The sequence below is a fragment of the Tubulanus polymorphus genome, chromosome 1 (assembly GCF_964204645.1).
Source record: "Tubulanus polymorphus chromosome 1, tnTubPoly1.2, whole genome shotgun sequence".
Classification (NCBI taxonomy): Eukaryota; Metazoa; Nemertea; class Palaeonemertea; order Tubulaniformes; family Tubulanidae; genus Tubulanus; species Tubulanus polymorphus.
Genome location: NC_134025.1, coordinates 1,245,001 through 1,261,321, shown reverse-complemented (window position 1 = coordinate 1,261,321; position 16,321 = coordinate 1,245,001).

The following is a 16,321-nucleotide window of genomic DNA, read 5'->3' as shown; positions in this document are numbered from 1 at the left end:
GTTATTTCTGGTTGTTCACTACTATTCAGACTTCATTGCGAGGAAAGAAATATTTAAAAGATGACTGGATCAAATAGATTATACGACACGGCTTTATTTCTAAATGAACATACTGCCGTCTGGTCCGTGACGTCACAGCGCGTCATGCTGGCTGTCGAGGTCGTCGCTGAACTGAAGTGAAACGCCGCAGTTGGCGTCTAATATGACGCGTTGTGACGTCACAAGCGGATTGATTCGAACGGTAGCGTGGGTTCGAGTGACGTCATTTCTTGTATTTCGTTCATTTCGCGGGTGATTCGACTCCAAACTTCATCTGTAGCTTTCAACTTCATCTCCTGATTGAAAACAATAAACCCGTATCAGATCGGGACTGCGTATATGATCTCAAATTGATATAAAAATAAAATGTGTTTTCAACAAGAGATATTTCGGCGACCCCTGAAAACGTTTTTAGGACAGGAAAACAATTCTACAGGACCCATAACCAGAACATGAATCGACTGGTTGATTTCACAACGCCCCGAAAATCAATTTGAGATTTTGAAGCCCGCATCATTTATACGTAAACGTTTCTATAACAAATGATATCCGAAGTTCAAATAGCATCAATCATTCCTCACCTTTTCACTCGCGGATATTGCAAGATTTACTATTTGTTTTCGTAGTTTTTCTATTCTCATATCGGAGGCTGACTGAATTGCTTTCATCTTCTCCAAACTCAGTCGGGAACCCGAGTTAATCCTTCCAACTTCTGCTGGTGGACCCGATATCGAACCGTGCTCGTGTTCCTCCAGCATTGTATCTTCTGACCTTATACAACACTTAGGGTCATTCATTTCGCTTTGCTTTCCCTGATAACTAGATAAGTTAAAAAGAAAAAAGCCACAATATCAACGAACATGAACTAAAAAATCTGTTTCACTGACGTTGCGGGCTGATTACTTCTATCCATCTTCATCAGTATTTAAGATGAATTTCAAATACATCTCTGAACATGGATAGAAGCTAGCTATCGAACTCGTTAATATTGTGGGCTTTTTAAATATAATATAAATTTATATACCTCATAGACAACAACTACTAGAAATTGATTTCAACTAACTAAGTTCTGGCGCCTAGTTCCCGTCGTCATGGTTTTGGTGTCTATAGGCAACAAACCTGAGATCTACACTGTAGAGTACTAATACCATCCCACAGAGCTGCGATGTCTTCATTAATTTGTAAAGGACGGGTGGATATGTAAGTTAGTTTGATTAGGAATCGTCTCATGGGAAAGAAGACTGCTATATGTTTCTGGTGAACTGAACCATGAGATCAAATCATACCGCGTGGGTGTTACAGGCAGCTAGACCTGGTCTGTCGTTATAGGCGCGTTAGTTTTAGGGACATCGTGGAGATGAGAGCAGAGAGAGTTTGATGAGTAATTTCACTAATTCATCAGCCCGAGTCGTAGATAGACTGTATCAACAACGTAGCATATTAAAACCGCCTGTGATTGCACATATTATATGATAATATCATTGTTTGATGATCCCTTGTGTTATATACGTTAGATGGATCAAGTCAATTCATCCACTAATGGTTTGTCCCCCGTGCAACAATAGAATAAACGAACGGCGCTTAATGAGGAAACAGCGTCGACTCAACATTCCCAATGTGACACTATATTATACCACGTTTTATACATAATGATGATAATAATATCAAGATAGAATTGATAAAAATTACGAATCAGATCAGTATGGGGGGTCAATCCTCAGTCGATATCTCTATGCGTACCCGTTCTATATAGTTGTAGCTGATATCAAGGACTTCTATTGTAATAGTAATACAATCACTAGTCAGGGTTACTGGAGAAATAGCTAAATTGATGAGCTTCTTATCCTATTTGTTGAACAGATGCAGTTGACAATTAGATTATGTGGTGGCTAGATTGATAGGGCGAGGGGAAAGGGGTGACGGGTGTAGATTGATAGGGCGAGGGGAAGGGGTGACGGGTGTAGATTGATAGGGCGAGGGGAAGGGGTGACGGGTGTAGATTGATAGGGCGAGAGGAAGGGGTGACGGGTGTAGATTGATAGGGCGAGGGGAACGGGTGACGGGTGTAGATTGATAGGGCGAGGGGAACGGGTGACGGGTGTAGATTGATAGGGCGAGGGGAAGGGGTGACTGGTGTAGATTGATAGGGCGAGGGGAAGGGGTGACGGATGTTATGGGTCAAAGTGCGTAGATTGTTAGTGCAAGGACAAGGGGTGACGGGATGTACGTAGATTGGTAGGGTCTTTAGGGGAAAGGGCTATGAAAGCTAGGAATGGAGATGGCGCTTACACTGATCATAGACTTTAACAGTTCAAGCACTGACGTATCATTTCAAGTCTCTGCTCAGATTCTAATGATCTATGATAAAAATTGTTATTTTTTTTCTCTTTCGTTTGAAGAAAAACGTATAAGTATTCACTGGTGTGCAATTCTAGAACGAAGACTGGGTGAATAGTTCGTATCAACAGGGGAACGGGAAATCGTCAAGAGTGAATAGGTCAAAATGAATATAACACTGAACATCAAAACACGAATCCCTCGTGAAAACATTTTCTTCTCGCAATTTCTCGGTCTAGACGTAACGATAGGAAATCTCTGGAGCGAAGTAGATAACCTCCGTTTATGGTGGGTATCCTATACGAGTAGTGAGCTGGCGCAAAAATTGGACCCCGAGGAATTAACATCGCTGAATTATCAAACCTTAAAAGTTAGCGTCATCTTGCGCACGTCTTGTCGGGCCTTGTTAGTTGAAGAAAATCTGATTATGAGAAAATTCCTCTCAGACCCGAGCTGTCTTTCGCCGTTCTCTGCGTTTGTGTGTGTGTGTGTGTGTGTGTGTGTGTGTGTGTGGATTGAAATTAATGAAAAATCACCGAATCATCTGATATACTTCAAATTGACGTCTAGAACGATATGAAATTATTAATTTCCATCGGGAATTAACAGCAACACGAAATACGTTCATAACATACACAGAAAAAACACTCAATCACCACAGAAAAAAACAGCATATTTAGATTGAATTAAATGAGAATAGAATTAATCATCCGAGTTGAAGTGAGCTGTTATTATATTGAGGAATAGTCATTTAATGTTCTCTCACAAAATTCATACGTATTTCTATTTCAACGACTTGATCGCGATGAGATTCTGTTCACATTTTCAGGTTACATCAAAAGAATTAACGTAGACTTAACGTAGCCAAAATAGCACTTTAAAAACTAACTTAAAACTTTTTGATAATTGAGTCCATATGTCATATGTAGTTAGAGGGAAAGAGAGGGAAAGAGTCAGCTGGCTGTGAGTGTCTAGTCTAGGGGAGAGAAAGAAGAAGAGAAGAGGAGGGAAGTCTCCGATGAATTTGTAACCTCCTCGTTCGTGTCAATAGAATGCCGTCTAATGAACAGTAGTTGTTAGTATTTGCTCTGTGCTTCAATGTTCAGTTTCTCGTCGATGATCAAATCAATTTAAACAATCGGTTCATTTATCCATTCACATTCGAATATTCAATTTGATTCTTCGAATTCGCGGTCCGGGTGAATGTTGGACCAAACTCTCTCCCCTTAAGGTTTTATTTAGTCTACCTTAATAACGATACACACATGTTGCATTTGAAGAACGTTGAACATTCCATCAATAGCTTGAGAACGTTTAGATAGTTGTCAGTAAAATACCTCACAGTCAAAATGGACTCACAACTTGAATGGTATTACACCTTCTTTTGGACCCAGCTCTAGAGTTCTCGGTTGCAAGTTTGAATGGAGTTGAAACTGTTCAGAACTGTGGAATTGGGTTCTGAACTGGGGAACTAGGAATGCTGAATTTCAACGTACGTTATTTACCTGGTCGTATCGGTTCTACTTAAAAAGATGTCCTCACCAAGAAACGACGGAAAAATATGATTTTAATTTCACAGTTTTGTAGTTTAACATAGTTATAAAGTGAATAATTGATTAGCTTGATTTTAATCATCAATTGTCAGTCATTTGCATGCAAGTGCGCAAACTCGTCGACACAACCCGTTCATTCATTATTTATAACGGTTGTTTGAATTTCAATCAATATCTAGCGCGCAAAATTCAGCGGTCTGTAAAATTGAGAAATTCGGAGAACGTTTGAAGGATTTGAACCCGATATGACTGATTTTAGGCGCGTGTTTACGAATTTCAATAGACAAATCAATGAAATACAAGATTGATCGAATTGATTTCTATTATATTTTTAAATTCTAGATTCTAACCTTGTACACAATCCTTATACTCCATAGAAACACTTTTACACAATGTAGTTGAATAATGATAAAGATAACGGTGATGATGAAAATCGTTAAAATACAGGATCCGGTTACACTGTGTGAGTTAAAATTTCACTCGGGGTTTGAAAATGAACTTATCTTAACTCATTGAAAATGAACTAATTTGAACTAATTGAAAATGACTTTATTTCAACTCATTGAAAATGAACTAATTTGAACTCATTGAAAATGGACTAATTTGAACTCATTGAAAATGACTTTATTTTAACTCATTGAAAATGAACTTATTATAACTCATTGAAAATGAACTTATTTTTAACTCATTGAAAATGAACTTATCTTAACTCATTGAAAATGGACTAATTTGAACTCATTGAAAATGACTTTATTTCAACTCATTGAAAATGAACTTATTTTAACTCATTGAAAATGAACTTATTTTTAACTCATTGAAAATGAACTTATCTTAACTCATTGAAAATGGACTAATTTGAACTCATTGAAAATGACTTTATTTTAACTCATTGAAAATGAACTTATTATAACTCATCGAAAATGAACTTATTTTAACTCAATGAAAATGGACTAATTTGAATTCAAAATGAACTCATTTTAACTAATTCAAAATGAACTTGTTCAACTGGGTCCAGAATCATCCAAAAATATGCATTAATCGTTGGGAGCAATGTTTAGGGACACGTGATTCGTATAACCCAATACAGGAAATGGATACAAGAATCGCGATAGCTCTTTTAGTGACATTGTTCCAAAAACGAATTTTAAGTGGTTTCTTGGTAAAATTCCAGAACAGCTTTCGTCGTGTTGAATGGATCAACAAACACCTCCGCATCAGTTCATCGTTTAGACGCCGTTATTTCAGGGGAAAGCATCTTTTCTGAGAATTCTATTTGATATATCGTAACAGGAGCTGATATTTTTAAATGTATGTATATATTCTATATGTATTTCATCGCAAGTTGAGATGGATCGTCAGGGAAACTCTACCAAACTCTCATACATATTCATCAGACAGGGTTTGGTATGAAAAATGAAGTTGCATACACGAAGAAGCTGTTTGCGCGTTTCGGTTCCAAAGGGATTCAGGCCATGCAAAATGAGACAAGTTTCGAGAAATCGGGTTCGGGATATTGACCCCGGTTTAGCCAAAGATTCCGAATTATTGTTGACAGTATCAAAATATATTTGTACAGTATAAAATCACCCGGTAATAACAACCCGGTACATTATATCTCTCATCAACTGAAACAAACCAAATATCAGACTCTATCGGTGTTATATGATATCAGACAGTTCACAGGGGACTCAAGTGCTGTCTATATATGTAGTCTATACTATCAGAGAGACAGAATGAGATGAAGCTGATATACTGAGCTTATTTGTTCATCGAGATTAACGTGATTCTCGTAAAGAAATGACATATTGCGTTTTATGAACTTTCTGGAGAATGCATTGATTAAGCGTCTATTCGTGCTGATATCAGCTGAACCATCTGTGCATATAGATTTAGTTTCTTCATGCATATACTTCTGTCTTACTTTCGTCAACATGGAATCTGGTGATTAAAACTTCGTCTATAGATTCATGTATAAATATTAGATCATAATCCAGTTTAATCAAATTACCGGACCATTAACCAATAATCTAAGGACAGTTCTGTATTCCCTGATAACAAAAAGTCTCTCTAGGCAAAAGTAGTAGACAGAAAAATCCGAACTATAGCCCTTGCAAGGTTCGAACCCGGGTCCAACTGACTATACCGTCTGCGGGTTAACCACTATGCCACTGAGCGGTGATAGCGGGCAAAGGTTTGTGTCGTATGGAACCAGTGGTCAGTCTGATGACCAGTCAGTTGTGACCACAGAAGGTCATAGCTGAACGCACCTACATAGATGGTCACTACACATTGATGACACGTATGACTGAAATGTTGTCGTTCTGTGGGCCTCAGATGCACGGTCATGATTTGAGATAATTAAGACTTGTTAGAGGGGCTATAGAATGAAAAGTCTTAGTTAATTCCTAGCCTTGACTTGCAAGAGTCATGACTTAAGTCCAAAAATAGTCTGGTCGGGCGCGTTATTAGAGTATTTATGGAACCATGATGCTCTTACTGGTCGAAGCTGCTACTGTTAAACCGACGCCTGGTTTCAGCATTCAAAAACTACTAGATAAATATCAAGTGTTAATTCGCTACTTCGTTCGTTATATGATTCTACGTGGCGTCTTTACTGAAATATTTACAACCTATTATTAAAAGTTGTCGGTTGCCTGTAAACGATATCCCGTGTTTAAAGAGAATAGTCCGCACAAATAGCCCCCGAGCAACACCTTTCATAGTTCGCACCGACATGCTGCTAATAGAAAAGATTTTCTCAAATTATGCGTTGATTTCGCTGAAGGCGGTCGAAACAAACCAACTTAGTCAACAAAACCCGTCGATATATTCATCAACAACCTGAAAATTATCTTCGAGTTCCTTATTCTTGTCTTGAAAATCATCCTGAAATTAAACATCCTTAATTAAGTATTTCGAAACGAAACATTTTTATATTAGATTTAGAATATCAATGAATATTCCGACGAAGGTCTGATATGATCTATGGCTGAGAGCTGCTTGTGCACAATTTATTCATCAAGAATCTTGCGTTGAAAATTCATCCCAATTCGAAAAATATTTTTCGACATTTCTGCAATTAGTGAATTGACAATTGCTTGTGGCCGATTCAGTTTAGACAGGTAAATTGGAAAAGATAATTTCATGTGTAATTATTCATTCGGATCTGTGACATGTTAAACGGGACAAGCCGCCAAGCTTTCCAAAATTCACTTTCAAAATCTGAGAAAGAAATGGGGCTTTCACTTCGACATTTTCCTTAGATTAATTTCTTGGTGAATTTTCTTGTCATTGACCTACATCTTCCTATCTATACGTGGTGTCAAATTTCTCAAACATGCATCTGGAAAACGAAATTAAATCCCATAACTTTGCAAGTAAAACAGTAAACGTCTCATTGACCCAGAAAATGATTAGAAAAAGGTATACATGTTAAAAGTTGCAGAGTTCGTTCGTGTCTGAAGCACCTGCGAATGAGTGCAGATAGTTGTGTTTTTATGTATTACCGTAAATGATGTAAATCTATAAGAGGAGAATTGAGCTCTGATCATTTTGTGAATAATTGATATGAACCCAGCAGCGAAACTATTCGCACAGTTGCGACGACTACGTGTCTAGGTTGAGCTGCTGTATATAACGATGATCATATTCACAGCGAAGGAGTCAAAACAAACTTCTTATCTTTGATATTCAAGTAATTTGAGACTAAAACGCCACTTATTGATACCCTCCACCGCCCGCTACAGTAGACTCAGTAGACTCAGTAGGCAGTAGGCTCTGCTGTTTATTTTTTCAGACGAATCATATCATTAGGGAATTTCTGCGTGCGCACGTAAATCAGAAATCAAAGATTTGTTGACTTATGATGTCTTTTTTTAAAGTGTTGAGTGCTTCCAATACGATCTGTGATCTCTTCATCCACTACGATTTTACAAATTAACCCTAATGAAATGAATGATTAATGTTTGATCTTTCAACAGAAATTCGCTCCGACGATCAAATAGACTAAATCTCCTCAACTACTTCTAGTTTCCAACGAAAATCATTCAAGTTGATCAGTCGATCACTCTATGGCTATATTCATATCTTCTTCTAACTATACAGTTTTTAAAACAGTGATTTTATAAGACTAAACCAGGTACATCATAAACCAGGTATATCGTACATAAATATCTAAGGATTGATTTCAGATGAAGTGAAAAATCGTATTTTGACCTTTCTCTTCGAATTGATATCATCCCAGACTCGTGTCTTAACGTAGGATGCGCAATCCGCTCTCTGTCCAAGTGTACAATACCGATAATGGAGTCTTTCCTGTCCATTTCGATTCATGTTGCAAATTAGACATTTTTCTATCAGCCGTTGTATTTGTGGATCCCTTTGACAGGAGTAAATCCTATCAGAAAGCTTATTCTATTCAGTGTGAAGTGAAAACAAAGTCATCAAGAGACTTCGTTTTCTACCCCCCTGATCTACACAGCTTTGATCTATAATATTGACGTCAGGTTCTAAATTCCAGCTGCAAGTGACAGAAAGTTCGAATTTATTTTGTCGTACTGAAAGAAACATGAGCTAGGCCTACGTACGGTAAAGTAGTTTTGGGCAGTATGGGCAGGTCCTATGAACCTGCGACAGGGTTTAAACATCTCTGGCACCACGAGTCTTCACTCTCCACTCGGTAGTTTAGGGCTTGGTTCTACCTACATCATTAGTCTGGACGCCGAATGAAACCTAATCGGATTCAACGGGAATAATAATAATAATAATAATAATAATAATAATAATAATAATAATAATAATAATAATAATAATAATAATAATAATAATAATAATAATAATAATAATAATAATAATAATAATAATAATAATAATAATAATAATAATAATAATAATAATAATAATAATAATAATAATAATAATAATAATAATAATAATAATAATAATAATAATAATAATAATAACACTTTTAAAGAATAACGTATTGTATAACGTCCAATCCTTGTCTGTCACAGGTGGAACAATCGAAGACGTGATATGTAATGCTTTGAATGGGATTCGGCATCGGTTCGATCTGAAGCGAAGATCGAGTAACTACTAGCGCTCCTGGTGGATCCTCACTCGCCACAGGTAGAATCATCGATTGCCACTGACAGAAGCTGCGGTACCCCATGCGATTTCTTGTTTTTTCGATTTTTATAATACGTCATTACAAGAGTGTAGATCTGATGAAATAAAGGGACAGTTTTCACGATGTATTAATACTCCTAATGAGAAATAGCCGCAGGAAGTTCATTTCAGACAACATCGAATTTAGATCATAATAATCAACTGCGCGCTCCAGCTCTTTTGTCTAAAATTATCAAACTTTCATAGATTACCAAAGCAAAGGCAATTTCCTTTCGTAAATGAGATTTTCTAGCGATCCCTGATGAAGCTATATGAAGGCGAGAGCTTCACATCGGGAAACCGATAGATTTATACACACACTATCTGTTTACAATTTCCTTGAAGTTTTCGGAGAAGTGTGTCATTATTTTCATCACTGGTTTTGCGGGTTTAGATTCAAACTGTAGTGCATGTAATACGATGTACTACGGTCGGTTCTTTGTGCCATTCGTCTGAGAATAGATCAGATTATAACTAAAGTAACGTCAACCATTAAGGAATGGGGAATAGATCGAGGATATTCTCTATTTTGGTGGTTTTTTGCTGAATGGAGTGCAAGAAGGAAAGCAAAGCTAAACCATAACCTCACTCACTTGGACTCACTGGTGATATAACCACTCACTGGTCTCACTGGACTCACTGGTGATATAACCACTCACTGGTCTCACTGGACTCACTGGTGATATAACCACTCACTGGACTCACTGGTGATATAACCACTCACTGGACTCACTAGTGATAAAACCACTCACTTGAATTACTTCAATTATTTGTAATCAACTATTTACTAAATTTGTGGAAACTAAACGTGATGAGTCTACGCCACATGAAATTATAGCAAAAATCTCACTTGGCGCAGGGGTAGGGGGTGTGTACGTCATCATATTAGGTAATGACGCATGTACAACGTTAGGAAGAAATCCCCTTCAGCGTGGTCAAGTGTTTATCCCCCACACAGCGCTTAACACCTTACAATCTGCCTCGTCCAGAGCATGATTTAAAAATCTTCCATGTCGCCATTTGCATCTGAACTCAAATATCGGAATGCTCCAAAAGTAGGCCAATCACTTTTTATTCTTCAACTGCCACTTGAAATTTGAATTCACGTCTCAGAAATCCGAAAACTATCAATTCAAATATGGAATAAAAAAGACTCTCCCTGGACTGAATTTACAATTGATAATTACACGAAAATCAGCGATGTAATCAGACGAGGTTATTTCCATTGGGAATTCATGTCAGTTTGATTTCATGATTATCTGTAAAATGTGAAGCTAGCGTTTTTGTGATAGTGTAGTTTTCCCGGGTGGATGAGGAGCCACACCCATCAATATACCAGCAATATCTAACGGCGGTTTCATTATACAATGTAATTATTATCTTTTTATAAAACGCACATGTACAGCAGACTGGTCAATCAGAAATTAATTCTTTTTTTATTCTTGTACGAATTATTCATTGAAATATACAATTTTGAATATGTGAGGAATGAAATTTCAAAACTGTATATTTCAAATCAGTTACACGTCTTTCTTCTCATCTACATTTGGTCACGTGACGCAACTGCGTGTCATAAATGAATTGAAAAAAGATTTTACGGTCATTTTGACGTACAGTAACTGTAACGTCAGATGATATGTTCTATAGATCTCCAGGCAGTTTGCAGTTCAGTGTTTCTACGCTATTTCGGTAGTATGAGGCGCGTTTGTCGTCAAGCGAAACATTTTCTCAGAGATATAAAATGATCGAAGAGTTTTATGGTTGAAATATATAAGATGATTAATGAGTTTCTGTGCTGTTTTATTAATTCGTTTCTCACAAATTTCCATATGATGAATTATCTCTCACACAACCGCACCCCTGCCGCGCACCCTGCCGCATACCCTGCCGCGCACCCTGCCGCATACCCTGCCGCGCACCCTGCCGCGCACCCTGTCGCGCACCCTGCCGCGCACCCTGCCGCGCATCCTGCCGCACACCCGCACCCTGCCGCATACCCTGCCGCGCACCCTGCCGCGTACCCTGCCGCGCATCCCGCCGCGTACCCTGCCGCGCATCCCGCCGCGCACCCTGCCGCATACCCTGCCGCGCACCCTGCCGCGCATCCTGCCGCACACCCGCACCCTGCCGCGCACCCTGCCGCGCACCCTGCCGCGTTCCCTGCCGCGCACCCTGCCGCACACCCTGCCACGCATACCCTGCCGCGCACCCTGCCGCGCACCCTGCCGCGTACCCTGCCGCGCATCCCGCCGCGCTCCCTGTCGCATAAATGATGTAATATATATAATGTACACATTCCTCTAGCTGTATTTTTGTGCGTATTCTTTATTGCCTTTCTACGTCCATTATTTCGAAACGATCTTCCGAATTTAAATCGGATTTTATATGCGAGTTGATTCTGTCGTAACGTATGAACTTCGTGTAGGAGGATTTGAGACTTGACGATAGAAACTGTTTGATTGCATGCTCGTAAATAAAGCCTTCATGCGATACAAAGTATTTATTGGCATTACGTCATAGGGTAGCAGGTGATCTGAGCGAATATTCTAGTGGCTAAAGGACTTCATATCGGTCAATTTACATCCAATACTAAATCTTGGTAAACAGATTCAGCATCTCGGCGGGTCCATCTCCGAAACCTTTACGCGTATTCTATTGATGTATTGTCTAGCAATGGACGTTATGAGATTCGATATAAACCAGCAGCTAATAAGAAGACGAGGGGAAATTATCGCACCACGAATCCAACCAAGTCTAGTTCAGATCCGCGTACTCTTCCACTGTTTATTCCTCATTACTTGTATTTTCCAGTGATCAATAAACCACTTATTGATGGCGACTATAATCTAAAGGCTAGCATTCTCTCATGCGACGTTTACAAAAAAGCCGTCAGATTATTTTCGACGCGAAAAAGCTACGGAATATTGGCTTTATTTATTGAGAAAGTGAGGATTACGTTGTGATTACACTATTGGCAGTAAAGTGTACGCTAAGAAATGACCCCTGGCAAGCTATGGTCATCTCCTACTCGACTCTTTGGGACTCGTGTTTAATTAAAATCCTACGTAATTTTGATCGATTATTATAAGCAAGAACTAATAATCCTCTTGCCACTTCATCTCCCAATCTCTCCGAGATACACAGCCGCTGGCGACTGAACAAACTTAAAACCTCTCCGGAATTCTGTCTCAATTTTCATTTCACGAACTCTGACGACATTTCACGATAATCTATTTATCAGTGGTATAAAACCAAACCACGTTGCGTCGCGTTTCGTAACCTAAACATCTTAAATTCAGTTCACAGAGCGACGGATTTAGCCTCGGTTCACAATTACTGCTCAGTCGATTAGTGTCGCAGCACACCCCAGAAAATACTGCAATTTTACCACCTCCAGATGCAACCTAAACATTTGTGGAGATCTCAAGTTTGATTTTCCGCACATCCGAGATAAGGGGATTGAGCTTGCACGAGTTAGGCTGAATCCACCCCTGGTTCATGTAACCGTAGATAGATCGTATGGTTTGGTCTGAAAGTTCAGCAAGAATTATTCTCAGGTCTGGAACTGGCGGCTTGCCCTCTTTGAACATCTATTCCGGATCTATTGTTATTTTGTCGGGAAACTTTAAGTTTGTTGTAGATGTAAACGAACATGAGACGTGTGGACGGACACCACTCTTGTCATATACTGAAATACTATAATTAAGTCTTGCTAACGGTAGAAGTTTCACCGGACTCCGCGTGCACGATAGTGACGTCAGATCCGGATAGAATGGAGTCAATAATGGCCGTCATAAACGGAGTTTTAAGCCGGAAATACAGAATGACAGGAAATTGAGACAGAAGCAGATAGTCGATACTCAAACAGCCCACTCCTCGCATCAAATATACCGGAGAAACATAGACAATATTCGGCCACCAACAACGTATTTTATTTTTCTTGAATATTGATTTATCTATGATTGTATACACGTATCCGGGTTACTTCTTTCGAAATCGTGAGTTTGATTGGTTGAAATCGAAATGAATAAATACATAATTATGGATTTTCTATATCCGTCTGAAACTAAAAAAATCACCATATTCTTTACGCAGAGTATCCGGGGGAAAAGCAATAGCTTATTTCTAACCATTGAGAAAACTTACAAAATACCAACTTAGGGATGAATTTCTACATCACGATTTCTCTGTAGATGATATTGAAGAATTGTCCTCTCATTTTAGTGATAAAACTACTGAACACTGCTCGATTTTATATTTGAATACACTGTTGATAATTAGGCCATCTCTCCCCCACACCTACAGCTATTTTTCACCAACCATCCTCAGTTATATTTACGAACAGCGTGTAAATTGCTGGCCGTTACGTGTAATATACGTAACAAGAAGGATTTAACGATGGACGTCATGGCGGTTAGCGGCACAGGTGCCCCACGAGTTACCCGAGTAATTTTCATCACAGGAATCACCAGGGAATCAGTCAATTAGAATAATCTTGGTAATGTTCCGTGCTAATTTAGAATGACCTCTCCTTCTCTCTTGTCACAATCTATTAGTTCTATCACGACTGTTTATTAACCGAAGTATAATAATCACTAATTCAAGCAGTTCGGCATCTCTTCTCCCCCCCCCTGCTCTCTCCCCGCTCTCTCCATCTCCCTTCTCCCTCTCTCTCACCTCTTCTCTCTGTCCCTCCCCTCTCTCCCATTCTCCCTAGCCTTTCTACCCTATCACCCTCTCTCCAACCTTTCCTTCTATCGTTCTCCCTCCCTTTCTCTTCACTATCCTCCTTCTCATCTACCTCATCGTTTTCTAACTCACTGCCTCTAATAACAGCCATAGCAGGGCGTTTTGGAAATTAAATTTCTGACAGTTTCAACGCACCTGGTTCAATATCCATTAGATTTACGGTTCTAATTCTGGCCTGATTGTCAAGGACACAGATCGAGGCAGGTTATAGAATACTTCAACCCAGCCAATATTTGAACGTTCAATAACCATCAGTTAAAAACATATCAAATTTCCGTAAGAACAGGATGTATTGTCTTCATAGCTCGATACAATCATACAATCATATATGCGATAGTTCGCATGTTTACCAATATATACCTCCGTTAATGTTTGGTAACCATAATTGCAATTTCAAAACCATGCAGTATTACCTACAAAACTGACCCCTGATTGAAAATCTATCAGTAAGTTGATGTATACATTTACGGAACACCTTGATAAATAAATCTTAACGGTTTGATAATGTAGACATTAGCCTGATGATCCCTGGGAGCCAAGATTTGAGAGCAGGCTCAGTTTGGTCTGATTTTTTAAATTTTGAAATAGGGATGACCCTCCCTGTTATTCATGTGATTGATTTGATTCGTCTTGTGTCCTTTATACGAACCCGTCAGCAGTCAGACCTACCAGTAGCAAAACTATCATAGCTGCCGCCAATGAAACACCGGGTTTGATTTCGAAATCGGAAATCGAAGTACCGATATAGTTAGTTGTGTGATCGGCGGTCAAATTGACGAGCGTCATTTCTGTTTCAATTGAAGGGTTCTAAAATTTCTGTTCTAGTTCGTGTTAAACAATCTTCAGTCTGAGCCGATAAGCGGCTGCTGATTGGGGTTAATTTCTGTTGGCTGCTAATTGACTACATCCAGATATGAAAGTAACTGGTTTTTAGACTGCGTGCTTCTGCATGTGACAGCGCACTGTGTGTGATCTCAACCACAGCGAGAACTGACTGTAAGGAACGTCGTTACTTTTTAAAGATCAGTTTATCCGCTGTCAGTTGTCCATTCACCACGAATGAAGCTGCCATTTTCACGACTAGGTTGTAGGAGATAACGCTCAGCCGGCGACAGTCTGTCACATTCTGTCAGAATGTTATCGCCAACGAAAAATAACGGAAACAAAAATCACGCCACATCGAATCGCGTTAAAAACTGCTACGGCCAGCGATAGAGATCGATCTCAATGCGTTTTTTTTCACGCGTCGCTAAGTTTTCAGGCAGTGGTTCTTTTATGGTGCTCAGTATAGAAATACTAGAGTCGTATGTGATCAATCTTCGAAGTAAGTAGTTGATTATGCAGTAAACCGGGCTTTATTGATAGAAGTTGAATATTTTTTGGGCAGTTATACGACTCGTTGGTTCCATTTAGTCCAAACTCCCGCTGGATTTTACGGCAATAATTCTTGATTATGTAAAGCAACAGTTGATGTAACGATGAAAAGAATTGTATGTTTATTATTGACTTCATCACAGTTTACGATTCACGGGATACAAATATACGAACAAATAGAAACTCTAAAACTTTAAACTATTGATTATTTATGAAACAATGAAACACATTTTTTTTTATTGTAAGCCACAGTGGAAAATTGAAATTATCCATTGTAAGCCACAGTGGAAAATTGAAATTATCCATTGTAAGCCACAGTGGAAAATTGAAATTATCCATTGTAAGCCACAGTGGAAAATTGAAATTATCCATTGTAAGCCACAGTGGAAAATTGAAATTATCCATTGTAAGCCACAGTGGAAAAAAATGAAAAACCCAACACACGTTTACTGCTCGAACATAACTTGTTTATGATGAAAGACAACATTTGGTAACAATAATGATAATGCTAATAATTTTTGTATTACCATAATTCCATAATATGTTCTTTGATTTACAATTGCAATGATAATGTAAAATAACAAATGGACAAAAAAGAGGCAGTATTTGAGAATAAGCTGTGACAAAGATATGCGTCTACGGGTGGACTAAAATGTAAATGGTAGTGTAACTTATTCCGAAGATATGACGCACGATAGTAAAAGTCTCTATGACCACCAGCGGATACTACTGTATTTGACAGTTTATATATATGTGGGTTAAGTCTTATTCAATTTCTTACTGTTAAAGTAGTACTACTGACTGTGACACTTAATGTTACGGGCTAAAACCGCATCAAATAGTCTTAGTTTTCCCTCGCCTATATTGAATTACATTGCGGCATACACGGATTTTGCCTCTGACAAAATACTATACGTAACTACGTATTCAGATGAAATTATTGTTATTCCAATAAAAACATTTTGCCAATAGCGGTGACATTAAGTATAAGTCATTCGTTCTGTTAATCGTGTAATGATGATTTTAGGAAAAAAATGTAGAAATTATTTCGTGGTAAATAAACGCGGGTAGAATTCACGTGTAAAATCAAATCGTGTAGTTGA